The sequence below is a fragment of the Rattus norvegicus genome, chromosome X (genome assembly GCF_036323735.1).
Source record: "Rattus norvegicus strain BN/NHsdMcwi chromosome X, GRCr8, whole genome shotgun sequence".
NCBI classification, from domain to species: Eukaryota; Metazoa; Chordata; class Mammalia; order Rodentia; family Muridae; genus Rattus; species Rattus norvegicus.
Window position 1 is genome coordinate 145,213,888 of NC_086039.1, and position 17,392 is coordinate 145,231,279.

General features: G+C 38.7%; 1 protein-coding gene across 1 annotated transcript in view; it reads left to right on the forward strand.

Annotated features, from left to right (window-relative positions):
• The first annotated feature begins 16,659 nt into the window (after positions 1 to 16,659).
• Spanxn4l (SPANX family, member N4 like) overlaps positions 16,660 to 17,392 on the forward strand; it is a 61,656-nt gene continuing 60,923 nt past the window's right edge. The window contains exon 1 of the transcript XR_010061287.1: positions 16,660 to 16,984. The gene's annotated coding sequence lies outside the window, so the exon portion shown is untranslated. The remainder of the gene's footprint in view (positions 16,985 to 17,392) is intronic.

Here is a 17,392-nt window from a genome sequence, read left to right on the forward strand (position 1 = left end):
AGCATATTATGCTTCCCTTCACCTTCACCATTCTCTTTTTTTTTGTTTTTTTGTTTTTTTTTTTCGGAGCTGGGGACCAAACCCAGGGCCTTGAGCTTGCTAGGCAAGTGCTCTACTACTGAGTTAAATCCCCAACCCTCACCATTCTCTTTACCCTTCATACAACATTCTTGGTAGCTTTGCAAAAGAATTCAAATTGAGATGTATGTATATAGACATATACTATATATATATACATATATGTATATATATTTATATATGAATTTCTTAATCCTTCAGGATAATTTCCCTAAATTTAGCAGTTATTAATCCTGGTTTCACATTAAGGCTGTCTGTGGTACTTTTAAGCACCAAACACTTAAGTTCCACCTTTCTCATATAATCTGATTCAGATGGTCTGCTGGAGGTATGTTTCTCTTTTGGAAATTCCCCGTGATGGTTAATCTTTATTGTCAATGTGATTTGATTTAGAAACACCATGGGGTGGCGGATGACTTCTGAGTCTGAATGTGAGGAAGTTTCTTGACTGGATTAGTTGAAGTAAGACTGGATCTATCCCAAATGTATATCGCGCCAGTTCATTGGCTGGAGGCTGTGGTGAATCTCAGCATGATCATTTATTGCTCTTTGCTTCAAGTCACGGATGCAGTATGACCATATATCTCATGCCCCCACTGCCATCCCTATGCCATTGTGGTGGACTATACATTAACTGTGAGCTAAAACAAACCTCTCCCTTTTTTCAGGCATTTGTCCAAGCAACAAGAAGGATAATTAACACAATTCACATGAGAATCTAATATGCTGCCAATTTTTTCTTTAAATTCAATGTCTGTATTTTTTATTATTAATATTTTATTTGTTTACATATCAAATGATATCCTCTTTCCTGGCTACCCCTCCATAAACTCCCTGAATCCAATCCCCCTCCCCCCTCCTTTTTGCCTCTATGAGGGTGGTCCTCTACCCACTCACCCACTCATGCCTCACCCCTATAGCATCCCCAAATGCTAGGGTATCAAACCTCCACAGGACCGAGGACGTCCCCTCCCATTGATGCCAGATGAAGTAGTCCTCTGCTATATATGTAGTGGGAGCTATGTTCTAGCCTATATATACTCTTTGCTTGGTGGGTTAGTACCTCGGAGTTCTGTGGGGTATGGTTAGTTGTTATTGTTGTTTTTCCTATGGTGTTGTAGTTACTTTCAGTTCCTTCAGCCCTTCCCCTAACTCTTCCTTTGGGGTCCCTGTGCTCAGTCCAATGGTTGGCTGCGAGCACCTTCATCCATATTGAGCAGGTGCTGGCAGAGCCTCTCAGAGGATAGCCATGTCAAGCTCCTGTCTGCAAGCACATCTTGGCATCAGCAATAGTTTCGGGTTTTGGTGTCTGTGCATAGGATTGAACCCAAGGTAGGGTGGGTCTCTAGATGGCATTTCCTTCAGTCTCTGCTCCATTTCTTGTCTTTCCCTTGGAGAGGAATATTTTAGGGTTAAAGTTTTGAGATGCATGGGTGGCCCCATCCCTCAACTGAGGGCCATGCTGTCTACTGGAGGTGGTCTCTACAGGTTCTCTCTCCCCTTTGTTGGGTATTTCAGCTAAAGTCATTTCCATTGGGTCCTGGGAGCCTCTCACTTCCCTGGAGTCTGGTACTTTCTAGTGGCTACCCCAATTCCCTATCTCCCACTGCTGTCAGGTTTAAGAATCAATTCTGCACATTTAATACTTCCATTTAAACAAATTTCGATTCAAATATTTTATCATGTTTCCTTTACTTATTCACTTTACATCCAGCTCACAACCCTTTCCCAGTCACTATGTTCCACAAATCCTTTCCCCATCCTCTTCCCATGTGGCATACTCTGAGCATATGCAACCCCTGGGTATCCCACCACCTTGGCACTTCAAGTATCTGTGAGGCTAGATGCATCCTTTCTTGCTGAGACTGAGCTAGAAGAACATATCCCACAGACAGGCAACAGCTTTTGGAATAGCCCCCACTCCAATTGTTCAGGACCCATATAAAGACCAAGCTGTATATCTATTACATATGAACAGGGAGGCCTAGGTACAGCCTGTGTATGTTGTTAGTTACTTAGAAGCAGAATAGTTAATATGGTTAGTTGCTCAGGGACTTTGTTTTAATGTGTACATTATTTGTATTGTTTTCCTCTCTTGGAACTGTAAGCTTAATATATGTGCACTCCACATTCAACTCCCACAGTGAATTCCATCAAATCTCCACACTCACAGAATATCAATTCGTATTCCACTGGGTACTAGTTCTTCCCATTATATTTTTTAACAGTTGGAGAAGACTGACATTCCATCTGTAATCTCTATCAATCATGGTCTAATCTCTAAGTAAGTAAAATGCATGACTCATATTTGAACACTTTATCCTTTATCTCCTAGTATCTTTTTATCTTCTACTTTTATCTTATACCAAGCCTGCCTGATTCCCCTTCTAGCTTATACACCAATCATACTAAATTATGACACAGTCTTCCTAAGGTCAAAGATCCTCAGGCTCTAACGTCTCTAGGAACATGCTATTTCGTCTGTTTGGGCCTTCATTCCCTTATCTGCCTAAAAATTAATAAACATTTTTTGATGTTAATTGGTTATATCTGTGCATACAATGTGCATTATGTTAATATGATTATTATTGCAAAAGGCACAATTTTTTATATTTTCAAAGGTCTCTGGATAAAGATGAAGATCCAGTTTCCTAACAAATTATCCAATGTGACACAGTGGAAATATACTGAGACTTCAATGTCTCCAACTGTGCCAACCAAGTTCTCTGTCACACATAGTCTGCCTTTCTAGGTTTCAATAATATTTTATTCTTTTTTCATTGTCCCTTATTTCCTTTAGTCTGAGATCTCAGTGAAGTCAGACCAATGTGGTCTCAGTGAAGTAAGACCAATGCCTTTTCCATCTTTATTTTCAACTTCTTCTTCTTCCTCTTATTATTATTATTTTTATTATTATTATTATTATTGTTTTATTTATTCACATCTTAAATGTTGCCACATTCCAAGACTGCCCTTGCAGAGTTCTTCACCACATTCACCCTCACTTTGCATCTGAGACAGGGATCCCCCAGGGTATCCCCTTTCCCTCATGCATCAAGTCTCTACAACATAAGGCACATCCTTTCCCAGAGGCCAGACAAAGCAGTCCTCTGCCACATATATGCCAGGAGCATTGGAGCAGCCACTGTATGTGTGTTCTTTGGTTGGTGGCTCCTCTGGGAGCTCCCAGAGGTCCAGGTTAACCGATACTGTTGTTCTTCCTATGGGGTTGTAATCTCCTTCGGTTCCTTTAATCCTTCTCCTTATTCTCCCATAGGGGCCCCTGACCTCAGTCCAATGGTTGGCTGTGAGTATCTCTATCAGCCTCAGCCAGTTGCTGGTAGAGCCTCTCAAAGGACACCCTTGCCAGGCTCCTCTCTGAAAACACAACAAAGTATCAGTAAGAGTGTCAGGGTTTGGTGCCTGCCCATGGGATGGATACAAAGTTGGGCTGGTCACTGGACAGCCATTCCTTGATTCTTTCTTTCATTTTGTCTTTGAATTTCTTTTAGACAGGAATAATTTTGGGTTAAAAATGTACAGATTCAATGCAATTCCAATCAAAATTCCAACACAATTCATCACAGACATGGAAAGAGCAATTCTCAACTTCATATGGAAAAAAAAAACCCAGGATAAACAAAACAATTCTGAACAATAAAAGAACTTCTGGAGGAATCACCATCCATGACCTCAAGCTATTCTACAGAGCAATAATAATAAAGACCTTATGGAATTTGTTAAGAGACAGACAGATTGATCAGTGGAATAGAATCAAAACCCCAGAAATAAACCCACATACCTGTGGAAATTGATAGTTGACAAAGAAGCCAAAACTATACAATGCAAAAAAGAAAGCATCCTCAACAAATGGTGCTGGTCTAACTGACTGTCTGCATGTAAAATAATGCGAATTGATCCATATATATCACCCTGCACAAAGCTTACATCCAAGTGGATCAGGGACCTCAACCTGAAACCAGATATACTAAATATAATAAAGAAAAAGTGGAAAATAGCCTCAAACACATTGGCACAGGGGGAAATTTCCTGAACAGAACACCAATGACTCAGGCTCTAAGATCAAGAATTGATAAATGGGACCTCATGAAACTTCAAATTTTCTGTTAGACAAAGGGCACTGTCAATGGGACAAAATGGCCACCTACAGATTTGGAAAAGATATTAACTAATCTTACACTTGATAGAGTGTTAATATCTACAGACATAAACAACTCAAGAAGTTAGTCTCCAAAAACCCAAACAATCCCATTAGAAATGTAGCATAGAGCTAAACATAGACATCCCAACTGAGGAATTCAGAATGGCTGAGAACCACTTAAAGAAATGTTCAACATTCTTAAACCTCGGGGAGATGCAAATCAAAATGACCCTGATATTCCACCTCATTCCTATCAGAATAACTAAGATCAAACACTCAAGCAACAGTACATGCTCTTGAGGATGTGGAAAAGGGGGAACATTCCTCCATACCTGGTGGAATTGCAAACTGGTACAACCATTCTCGAAATCAACCTGGCCGTTTTTCCACGCGACCTCTCACCAGCAAGAATACGCGGGAACACACGAATCCTTCTGTAGCCAAAATGCTTATTATTTATTAATAATAGAGAGGGCAGCGGGGCGCCAGCATGGCACGGCTTATATACACCCTAGCGCGGCGCGAAGGCACTCTTGCACATGCGCACACAGTTAACTTCCTGAAAGGAAGTCCGCTGGCGCGGCGGAGGCCAGCGCCATCTTGTAATGGTGAAAATGTCTCGGCCTACCACGTGGGGCACAGTGGAAGCCAGCGCCATCTTGTGGTGGCAAATGTTATTGCGGCCCTCTACAGGCAGTTCCTCAGAAAAGTCTTCTACCTAAAGACCCAGCTATAATGCTCCCAGAAAATAAAAGCAACCCAGATGCCCCTTCACCAAAGAATGGACACCGAAAATGTGGTTCATTTACACAATGGAATGATATTCAGATATTAAAAGCAAGGACATCATGATTTTTGCAGACAAATTGGTGGAACTAGAAAATACCTGAATAAGGTAACCCAGACTCAAAAGGACATGCATGGTATGAACTCACTGGTAAGTGGATATTAGCCAAAAAGTATAGAATACAAATAATACACTCCACAGACCCTCAGAAATTAAACAACAAGGAAAGTCTAGGTTAGAAAGCTCAAATCCCACTTGGAAGGGGGAACAAAATTATTATGGGAGGCAAGCAGAGGAGCCTGTGTGGGAAAGGAGAGAGGGAGGGGATACAGAAAACAGTGTCAGGTATGGGGGAACAAAAAAAGGCCAGAGGCCCAGGATTATGAATGGAAATATACAGCTGCTAGGGGTGGTAGTAAGGAAAACATCTAGAAAATTCCAGAGACTTGGGAATGTGAGAAGCTGCCAGGACTCTCTGTGACCTAAATGACCAATAGTGGGGACATGGAACATGAAGAGAACACCTCCAGTAGTTAGGCATGGCCCCCAGTGGAGAGATGGCACCTTTCTTATGTCTTTTTCATCTTTTACCATGAATTTAGCAAAAGAATCCATTCAGTTGTTAGTTGGGGAAGATTTTTAAATCTCATATGAACTTATGTATAATGTAAATTTTTCATGTACTGAAGGTTAGTAAGCAGTAGTGCTTGCTGTGTCTCTCAACTTTTACTCATATACTTCAATGTTTTACCAGTCATTTCCCTTTTGGGTCATGATATGAACATTTATAATTAGAAAGGGAAGTGAGGCATCATGCCTCACACCTATGATGGGGAACTTGGAAGTCTAAGGCTTGGGGCCTTCCCTGAACTCTGAGAAAGCCTGAGCTACACAATGAGACTTAGGCTACAGACTGATGCCTTGTCTCAAAAAGAATCGGATTTTCTTCAATAACATGTCAAAATTACTTAGAAGTTGAGCTGAGATACATTAAATTTTTAATGCATACATATACAACCAGCATTGGTGAGTCTATCTTCTTTCCCAAGACTTTCTTCAATATTTTTAAATCAATCGATTAATTTATTCACTTTACATCCCAGTATCAGTCCTTTCTCTCCTCCAAGTCTCTTGAAGCTACTCCGCTAAGTAGGGGAAGTATCTCCTGTATATCACCCTCAGACTTACACACGCACACCAGTCACTGCAGGACTAGGTACAGTCCTTCTCACTGAGGCCAGACAGGCAGTCCAGTTAGAAGAACAGGATACATAGGCGGGACAGCTCCAGCTTCAGTTGTTAGGGGAATCTGCATGAAGACCAAGCTACACACCTGCTACATATGTACAGGAGGCATCTGTTTCTATTTACTGCTGGGTGCAGCCACTCAGAGGGCAGTTATACTAGGCTCCTGTCTGCGAGCATAATGGAGCATCAGTAATAGTGTTAGGGACTGGTTTTTTCCTAGGAGCTGGGTCTCAATTTGGGACAGTCATAGGTTGGTCATTCCCTCCATCTTTGCCTCTGTTCATTTTATAGGCAGGATACATTTTATGTTGAAAGTTTTGTGGGTGGATTGCTCTTCTTATCCCTGTGATGACTTGCTACAGGAAGTTGTCACTTCAGGGTCCACATCACCATTCATAGGACTTTTACCTAAAGTTACCTCTATAGCCACCCTGGAGCCTCCCCCATCCCAGATCTCTGTCATATCCTAGAATTCCCTCTACTACTGCCCACTGTGAATTTCCATTCTCTCTTCGGCTATCCCTATATCTGATTCCCCTTCCCATCCCTCTTCCAAGCCCTTCACTTCCTCTACCCACTTCTGTTATGTATCGTTTTTCTCATCCTGAGAAAGATTCAACCAGTCTCCCTTGGGCCCTCCTTATTATTTGGCTTCTATGGATCTGTGTGGTTCTCTTGCACAGTATGGCTAATATCCACTTATCGGTGAGTACCTATCGTGCATGTTATTTTGTGTCTCATTTATCTCACTCAGGATGATATTTTCTTGTCCTATCTAATCGTCTGATAAATTCATGATGTCCTTATTTTTAATAGCTGAGTGGTATTCCATTTTGTAAATTAACCACAATTTCTTTATCCATTCTTCAGTTCATGGATGGTTAAGTTGTTTCCAGTTTCTGGTTATTATAAATAAAACTGCTATGAACAGAGTCGAGCAAATATTCTGTGAACAAAAGTATCTGTGAACAGTGATAGTTTGATATCTTCCTTTCATATTTGTATCCCTTTGATCTCTTTTAGTTTTCTTATTGCTCTAGCTAGGCCTTCCTGTACTATATTGAATAGATAGGGAGAGAATAGACAGTCTTTTTGTCCCTGATTATAGCGGAACTGCTTTAAGTTTCTCCCCATTTAATTTGATATTGGCCATTGGCTTTCTGTATATTGCCTTGATCATGTTTACGTTTGTGCTTTGAATCCCTTATCTTTCAGAGAGTGATTTCTTTCTAAAAGTATTTTTTCCAGCACTTAATGAGATGGTCCTGTGGGTTTTTTTTTCCAGTTTGTTTATATGGAGGATTATGTTAATAGATTCTTGAAAGTACACTGATGATACTTTATAATTTTTAATTTTATTTTTCTTGAATATTTTATCTATTTACATTTCAAATATTATCCCCTTTCTCCCCCTCCCATACCCCCTTCTCCCTCTTCCAGCTTCTATGAGGATGCTCCCATCTACCCATCTACTCCAATCTCAACGCCCTGGCATTGCCCTACATTGTGGAAACAAGCTTTCACAGGATCAAGAGCTGTTCCTCCTATTCATGCTGGGCAATGCCATTCTCGGCTTCGTATCTAGCTGGAGTCATGGATCCCTGTATGTCTACTCATTGGTTGGTGATTTGGTCCCTGGGAGCTCTGGTGGGGTCTGGTTGGTTGATATTGTTATTCTTCCTGTGGGGTTGCAAACCCATTCTGCTCCTTCCCCTGCATGCCTGAAATGAAGCCTACTGTGTCATGGTGGATGGTGTCTTTAATATGTTGTTCTTGGATTGGGTTTGCTAGTATTTTATGGAGTATTTTCATACGAATGTTCATAAGAGAAACTAAAATTGGTCTGAAATCTCTTTCCCTGTTGAGTCTTTGTGTGATTTGGGTATCAAGGTGAGTATAGCCTCATTGAATAAGTTTGACAATGTTTCTTATGCTTCTGTTTTGTGGAATAGTTTGAGGACTTTTAGTATTACCTCTTTCTTAAAAGTGTGGTAGAATTTTTCATTAGAACTACCTGGCCCTGGGCTTATTTTATTTTATTGTATTGTTGCTGCTGGGAGAATTTTAATGATGCCTTTCTTTCCTTAGGAGATATAGAGCTATTTAGATTATTTTCTGATTTTAATTTAACTTTGGTAAGTTGTATCTGTCTAGATTATCATCCATTTCATTGTTTAACATTTGTTTTGGCAAAGTTTTCTCTTTCTATGGTGATTTTGCTAGGTACAGAAGACTGGGCTGGTATCCGTGATGTCTTAGAAACTGTAAGACATCTGCCCAGGTCCTTCTGGATTTTCAAGTGGAGAACTCTGGTGTAATTCTCATAGATCTGCCATTGCTACTTAACCTTTAGTCCTTGCAGCTTTTAATATTCTTTGTTCTTTACATTTAGTGTTTTGATAGTCATGTGGCAGAAATATTTTCTTTTTGTTTCACTCTATTTGGTGCTCTATAAGCTTCTAGTATGTTTATAATTTATAGGTATTTGTTTCTTTAGGTTGGGGAAATTGTCTTTTCTTTAAACATATCTTCTTGGCCTTTGTTAAGTTAGTAGTCTTCCTCTTCTATTCCTGTTATTTGTACATTTGGTTTTTCCATAGTGTCGCAATTTTCCTGGATGTTTTGTGTCAGAAACTACTTAGCTTTAGCATTTTCTTTGACCGATGTATCAATTTCTTCTATGGCATCTTTGATGTCTGTGATTCTCTCTTCCATCTCTTGTATGCTGTTGGTGATGCTTCTGCCTGTTGTTCCTGTTCTCTTTCCTAGGTTCTTATCTCCAGGATTTCCTCAGATTGTTTCCTTTATTGCTTCTATTTCCGTTTTCAGGTCTTGAGCAGTTTCATTCATTTCTTTCACCTGCTTGACTGTATTTTCTTGTATTTATATTTATCCATTTCCTCTTTAAGGTGCTCTACCTATTTTTATTTTCCTGTAATTCTTTAAGGGATGCATTCATTTCCTATTTAAAGGCCGCTATCATTTTCACAAGATTAGATTTCAGGTCATTTTCTTGTATTAGGTGTGTCAGGATTTTCAAAGACTGCTGAAGTAGGATAGCTGGGTTCTGGTGGTGCCATATTGCTCTAGCTTTTGTTGATTGTGTCTTTATGTTGACCTTTAGCCATCTGGTTGTTCCTAGTATTGACCAGCCTGATAGTCCCTGACAGAAGTAGACCACTGGAGCTGCAGGTAGAGTTGGTAGTCCTTGACGTCAGCAGGCCTCTGGTATTGTAGGTAGAGCTGGTTGTCCCTAGAGATAGCAGGTTTCTAGGGATGCAGGCAGAATTGGTAGACCATGATAACTTCAGGCTGCTGGTTGTTCAAAGTGGGGCAGCTCTTCAGGAATACAGGTAGAGCTGGTGTTCCCTGATGGTTGCAGGGCTCTATTTGTCCTAGATAGCAGCAGGCCTCCATAGTTGTAGATGGAGTTGTGACCCAGGTATCGAGTACAGAAGGGGCAAGGCAGAGCTCAAAGGAGCTGTTAGGAATTGGATTGGGGGTAGGGGTCTTATCTGGTGGTCACTGATGGCTGAAGATATGTGGGATTGTGGTTAGATGTATGGAACTGGCAGATGGAGCACAAAGGCATCAGGGCAGATCTCAAGGATGCTGGGCTTACCTAGGGCTCTGCAGGCAGGCTTTTGAAGCTTGAAAAACTCGTCTGGTTGGCCCTGGATGCAGTCAGAGCTGTGCTCAGGGAAATTGAGTGAAGTCTCCTTATTACATGTAAAAAACACTATCATGCATCAAGCTTTATGGCCCTGTGATTCTTACAGTCCTTTCATCCCTTCTTGCACACCATTCCCTAATTCTTAATTTTTATGTTGTTTTATACTACACTTGATCTTAGCCAAAAGGCTGAGAAGCGATTTTATGTTGTTTTATAGAGGTATCAATTGGAGTAGAGCACCTCATGCTTGTTAATTTTCTTTGTTTTATATTTTGACCTGTTGCTAATATAATGCTCTCTGCTGAGAGAGAAGCTTCTTTCATGAAGGGTTATGGTTACACTTATCTGTAGATGTAAGGATAAGTATTTGAAATGAAGTTAGAAGTTATACTGGCTTAGGAAAATTATAGTAGTAGGTTTTCCTCCAGGATACACTGCTTCATTAACCATACATAGGGGATTAGGTTTACAGTACCAAGCACAAATTCTCTCCTTTTGAGTAGGCATTAAATCAAATTATCTGGCTGTTGCTTACTTTGAGGATATAATTGTCACTATTGCATATCTTCAGGTATCTTGCTGTTCTTGTCATTGTTGTGAAAGACCCCCGGAGCGGGGAGATCCTCACTCAAGTCTCCGGATGACATGACCCCCCAAGACCTCACTTAAGACCATCCTTGCTGTAATTTACACGAGGTTTATTGATAAGAACCAGTGCACTGGGGTTGAGACTCATATCCCACACGGGGGCAGTGGAGTTAAACCCCCAGTAGCTAAGAGAAGGGGAATTTAAAGGAAGAAACCACAACCCAAGCGGGTAGGGAGGGCTTCATTGGAAAATGTCGAGAATACTAGTGAAAAATCACAAGGAGGAGCTTCCTGTTTCTCAAGATTGTTTAAGTTTATGGTCTACCAGTTCCTGGGAGAAGCTTCCTGTTTCTCAAGATTGTTGTCTAAGATTTTAATCTAACTTTATGGTCAGCTAGTTCCTGGGAGAGAATTGTCGAACCGGCTGATGTAATTGCCCATTCTATGGTCCTAGGAGAAGCTTCCTGGAACATACAATTCCAGGGAGGGCCTAACCAGTTTTTTTCTTCTACTCTGAACCTTTGTCTAGGGGGGAGGCAACCTTAAAACTTCTACCTTTCAGTTGTAGTTCATAAGTATTACAACTGGGTAAAACTTCATGGCTTTCCTCCAATGGCAGATTGATAAGTTCCCTCTGGTATATGAAAGCTAATCCTAAGTGAGGAGGTGCCCTGTTATTATATTTTTCTGCATCATTTGAATTGTGATCACTTTCTTTTGAAAAACTGTCAGAGTTTTTGTTATAGCTTATCTTGACTTTTACCTTTTCTCTTTGTCTTTGTAACTGAAACCCTTCCAAGCACCACTTCAATATATTCCCTGTTCACTCATTAGTTCTTAGACTACCGTTTTGTATCTGTGACCTTCCATTTTATTTCTAATATAAGTCAACATGTAGAAAAACCAACATGCATCTCTAGTATTTCTTCTTTTCTGAGATGGAAAATAATATCTTCTAGCATATCATAGTGTCCTGGTTTCTGTTGCTCTGCTAAAGTGTCTGGAGCATAGCAACTTGGAGATGGAAGGCTTTATCTGGTCTATGCTTTTACATCACAATTTATCAAAGGGAGTCAGGCCAGGAACTCAAACAAAGCAGGAACCTGTGGGCAGGGGCTGATGCAGATGGGTGCTGCTTACTGGCTTTCTTTTCATGGCTTTCTCATCCTGATATTCTATATAATCCAATACCACCAGATTACAGATGTTCCCATCCACAAATGCCTTACAGCCAGGTCTTTTCGAGTCATTTTCTTAATCATGGTTCTCTTCTTTCAGATGACTCTAGCTTGGGTCATGTTGATATAAACCACCATATTCACCAACATTATAAATACCAAATTCATTCTTTCCTCAACTTGCTCTGTTCTATCTTTGGCCCTGAGCCTCATTACTTTTTTTGTGTTTTCTACCTCCATCAGTGGGGAATTCTCAAAATTAAGTTAACCATTCAGACTTGGTTTTCAGCCTCTATTTATTCTTCCTATTCTTAAATATTTGGTTACTGTATTATTTTGGAATTGTTACTGGGACAAATTAACATAAACTTCCCAGTTTGCAGCAACAGAAATTTGTCACATTAAAATGTAGAATATTAAGAATAAGAAATCTGAGCCTAGCATAACTGAGACTTCATCTAGCTGCTAATGGAAAAAGCACAGAGACTCACAGCCAAACATCAGGCGGTGCTCTGAGAATGAGGGATAAAACTGAACAAGCCAGAGAGGTCAAGGATACAATAAAAAGACCTACAGATTCAACTAACCTTGTTTATGAGGCTTGACTGAGACTGAACCACCAAAGAAAGACCGTACAGGGGCTAAACCTAAATACCCTCTACATTTTAGTACATGTGCAGCTTGGTCTTCATGTGGGTCCCCTAACAATTTGAACAGGTGCTGTTCTTGACTCTGTTGTTTGACATTGAATCCCCTTCCCTTATCTGGACTGCCTGGTTGGGCCTCAGTGGGTGAGGATGTGCTTAGTCCTGTTGGGTCTATATGTCCTAGGGAGGGATGATACCCAAGGGAGCCTTACCCTTCTGTGATGAAAAGGGAGGAGGTAATAGGGGAGGGATTTTTAAGGGTGTGTTTAGGAGAAGAGTAGGGAGGGGGCTGTGATCAGGATGCAAAGTAAATGAATGAATGAATGAATGAATGAATGAATGAATGAATGAATGAAAAATAAGAATAAGAAATTAGGACCAAAGGATAAAACTAAGGCATTAGTATGGCAGTGTTTCTTTATGAAGGCTCTAAGACAGAATGTATTTTCTAGATTCTTCCACATTCCTTGATTTGTAATCAAAACATGCAATGGATGGAAGAGCCTTTCTCATATTACACAATTTTACTAATCTTTCATAGTCACCTATCTCTCTGACTCTGACTTCTTGGCTCTCTTCCACTCTCTAGGACTCTTGTGATTAAACTGGGCCACATACAGATAATCCAGAAGGTGTCTTTCTATTTTAAGGTCTGCTCATTTGAAATTTTAATGCAATCTTCCATCTAAATTCACTTGTGTACTTAAGACAGTATCTGTACTGATTCTGAACCTCAGACTGCAGACAAATTTAGGGGATCATTATTCTGCCTAAGCTAGTCATCAGGTCCTGTTTCAGTATCAATTCTTGAATGTTTCTTACTCTGTTGTTATTGTAGCATTAATACAAACTCTATAATTTGTCACTCATATTAATGAATTGCATTACAAACTAATACGTGTTCATACCTCTGACATCTTTTACTTTTTTCTTCTGTGAACTTTCAAGGATTCATATACTGGAATAAAGAGTTGGGTTATACTCATCCCTGCTTGAAAACTTGTAGGAGAACATAGAAAACCATTTTATGACACAGTATCTGTCATCTCCATTGCCATCAGTCATATTAAAACCCCTACCTTTTCTTGAGTGTACTATGCTTTCCTATACCCTTCACTTTCTTACTGTACTTCCCTGAAATCAAATCCCTGAATTTCCCAGTAACCCTATTCTGACAGTGTTTTCTTATCTACTACCAATATTTATTCTTACATGTGCTCCTACCAGTTGCTAGATGTCTCATCTGGGCTCATCCTATATTTTATACTAATTTATTATTTTATGAATCTATAATAATTTACCTTTACTAACCTATGATGTTCTCAGAAACCATGCTTAAACAGATACTTTAGGCCATTTTGCTGAATTTACATTATATATTGGATGCTTCACTGGGTTCAAATTGATATATACCTGTGTGTTTTCTGGCATGAAAATGTACATACACATATGACTAGCCTCAGAGGTCAAAAAGAGGACATCAGATCTGTTTAAATTGGAGTTATATGTGGTTGTGATTAGCCTGGCGTGCATGCCAACAGCACATTTCTGGTTCTCTGAAGAAGAACAATCAATTTAACTGCATTACCCTTTCTTCTGTCCTCACTGAGCTTTTTGAACAGTGTTTATATTGATTAACTTAGAATTTTGAAGATTAATATTTAAGCACACACATGATAATTAATTATTAATTGATTAAAAATAAATTAAAACATTAAAGGAACTAATTAGGGGACAGCTTTCCATTTTTTTAATTTCAAGTGATAAAACATCTGCATATTTTCAATCACTAAAAATATATTCAAACCTATGAATCTCAGAAATATTTCAAATAAATCAAGTTGAAATTGTAGGAAAAGGTCAAATACCCATCACATAATGTGAAAACAGGAAATAAATAATAAATAGTAAAATGACAAATTGGGTCTTATGAATTAATGCCTTAAATCTAAATTATTTAGACATGACAATTAAAATGCAGAGATTAGAAAAGTAGATTAAAAAGCTCTGTCCAGCCAGGCGATTTAATTTTAGCATATACGAGGCAGAGGCTGGTAGATCTCTGATTTTTAGGCAAATCTAATCTTCTAGGACAGCCCCAGCTACACAGAGATACCCTGTCTTGAAAACAAAACAAAAACTCTAATTCAGGTACTCATGAGAGACATACAGACAACAGATATATCAGATATGCACATCAGACAGGATATAGACAGGACAGGAACAGCAAAACTACAGACATAAAGAAGAGACATGGACAGAAGTATAGAATTCAAATTTAGGGTCACTCTTGGTCAAAATACTCTAAGAGGGAATTTCTGTTTTCATTCCTTAATGTAACTGATATATGCTATAGAATGGCATCTAACTGTAAAAAGAATGAAATCCAAATATTATGACCAAATGAAAGAACTAGGTTCTATTAATCAAAATAAGCCAGGCATAGAAAGAAATGCACCACATTACTTTTTTATGTATGGAATCTAAAAAATATAATTTTATAGAAGCTGAAAGTGAAAGTGTATCTTTTGACAATTTCATATATGTATACATTGTGTTTTGAACAGATTCACCCCATTGTCCTCTCTGTCCATGTCCCTGTATTCTTGAACTCCTATTACATTACATCTAGCACTCCTCCTATTTCCAGAACGATTTTTATTTATTCATTTACTTTTATTTTTAGTGACTCCCTGTGTTTCTTTAATATTCCTGTATGAACTTGGGTATTGGTTTATTGACTGGAGCATGGGTTATTTGCTGGTGGCTATCACTAAAGAACACTGATGCTCTTGCCCCTGTAGACACTAATTTCCAATAGCCCCTTATGCAGACTTATTTTATTGACAGTTTGACACAAGCTAGAGTCAACTGGAAGAGAGAACCCCAATTTAGGAATTGATGAAGAATTGAGGGGCTTCATTTTGTATAACCAGCCAAAACTCTGGTGGGTTCATGACTACAACAGCCATATTTTATCGAAAGCATACTATTTCACAGTATTTTCCATAAATGGTACAATTATAAGACCTTTTACATTATTAAATCTATGGAGAAGTAAATAATATGGCCACTTTACCTGCCATTTGCCTAACACAATGATATCTATATATTGCTGATAAACTACCTAGTAAGATACTAGACAGTTTGAGTTATTAGATTTGACTATAGTTGTGCATTTTATTACTTGGCTAAGACATACAATCTAATTTACCCTGGTTTTCTTGTTCTCTGTCAAATATGCTTGGGTTTTTTCCTCTCAAGTTAGAATAGCCCTAATTTATACCTGAAAATGTATGTGTTCTACTCAGGATCATATACATGGATATTAAAGTTCCTGGGATGTTATTTTTTACCATAATTGTGCCCCTATTTTGAAAGATGTCAAGAATATTTTAACAGGAGCTCTAAAGCCCACTTCTTTTCCATATTTGCTAAAGAAAATTATGTTTAAAAGTTTCCCATTTGCTAATAGCAGGTAATAGGAACCGCAGACTTTCCCAGAAAGCACAGGCACCCTTTCCTCTTTTACTTCTTCAGCTAGATCAGCAGTTCCTGCTCTACTTGAACTGTCCAGGGCTAATAACCCTAGAGATGAGGAAGAAAAAAGACACCTTACTGTTTAATAGCACTCACTGTCTGATAATCACAAAATGGTTTCTGGGTCAGTTATGTGTCCTCAAGGCAAGACCAAAATGCCAGCTCAAATAACATGGCAATTGGAATGCCTTAATAAAGTTATTTCGATAAGATGCTCAGAGCCACCTGTCTGAAAAATTGCAGCAGATTTTATCTCAGTTCCCACCTAAACTAAATGCCTTATGACATGTATTAAGTTAAGAATTGTAACTGAGTTCCATTAATGTCGGTGGTAAGTAGAAAAGTTGATAGTCCCCATAAGGATGAGTACTGTTAAGCAACTGGCTTATGAGGATGTGTGCAAAGACTACAGATACTCTGAATATGGCTTTAGCTTTGAGGAAGTTCTATTGAAATCCCCATGCCCATGGAGCTCTACTAAAAGAAAGAGTTTCAGCTAGAAATCTCATCTTAGAATTAAAGAATCAAAAAGATGGGTATGTTTTGGTTCCTTTTAATTAGCTCTCAATGCTGATGCTTACAGTTTAATGAAGATTGTTCCTTCACTTACTTTTCTGCAATTCACTGACTTAAAAACTTTGAAATAAAAGAGATTCTTTAGTAGATATATTATTTACCAGTCAACTCTGAATTTGCAGAAGGGACAACATTGTAAGCTCCCTGAAAGGCTTCTGAGGACTTGGATTTTCCTACTTAGGGTATGGAATTTTTTTCCTACTTTGATTGGGGAAGTGTTTATAAGAAAAACACCACAAAGCTATGGAATAACTAAATGTGTCTAAACAGTTAGCCTTTACTCAAGTCCAATATGTAAAACCTGTCAATATGCCTCATGTATTTAATTATAGTTCAGAGAGTGTCTATAGAACTGTGATAGAAGTTTAATAAGAATATTCTGAAGAATCATCCCCTCTCTTTTATTTTATGAGACAGGGTCTTATTTTGTAGCCTAGGCTGGCTTCAAACTTACACCAACCCTCCTGGCATCACCAGACGTTACAGGAATGAGCTACTACAATGAAGGTTAGTGATAACCTAGAAATTACAGTGTTATTTTCTTGTAGAAAGATACAATTTTATATCCAACCTAATTGTTTTTACTTTGACATTTTTCTAAACTTTTTTATCAAAAATTATCCTACTTTTAATTTTATCTTATCTTTGAACTACCTCCTTTCCATTTCCAACGGTTTCTATAGTAATTATTTAAACAATAAAACAAGTTACATATAAATATTTTAATAACAATAATAACAATAAGAAGAAGGAGAAGGAGAAGGAGAAGGAGAAGGAGAAGGAGAAGGAGAAGGAGAAGGAGAAGAAGAATGAAAGGCCCAAGTCCTTATTATGGGCAAAGTTCCCTGAATGATAGGATTATAGCCTAACCTTCAGAATCACCTATTACCAATGATTCTAATATGGGCTTGCTTT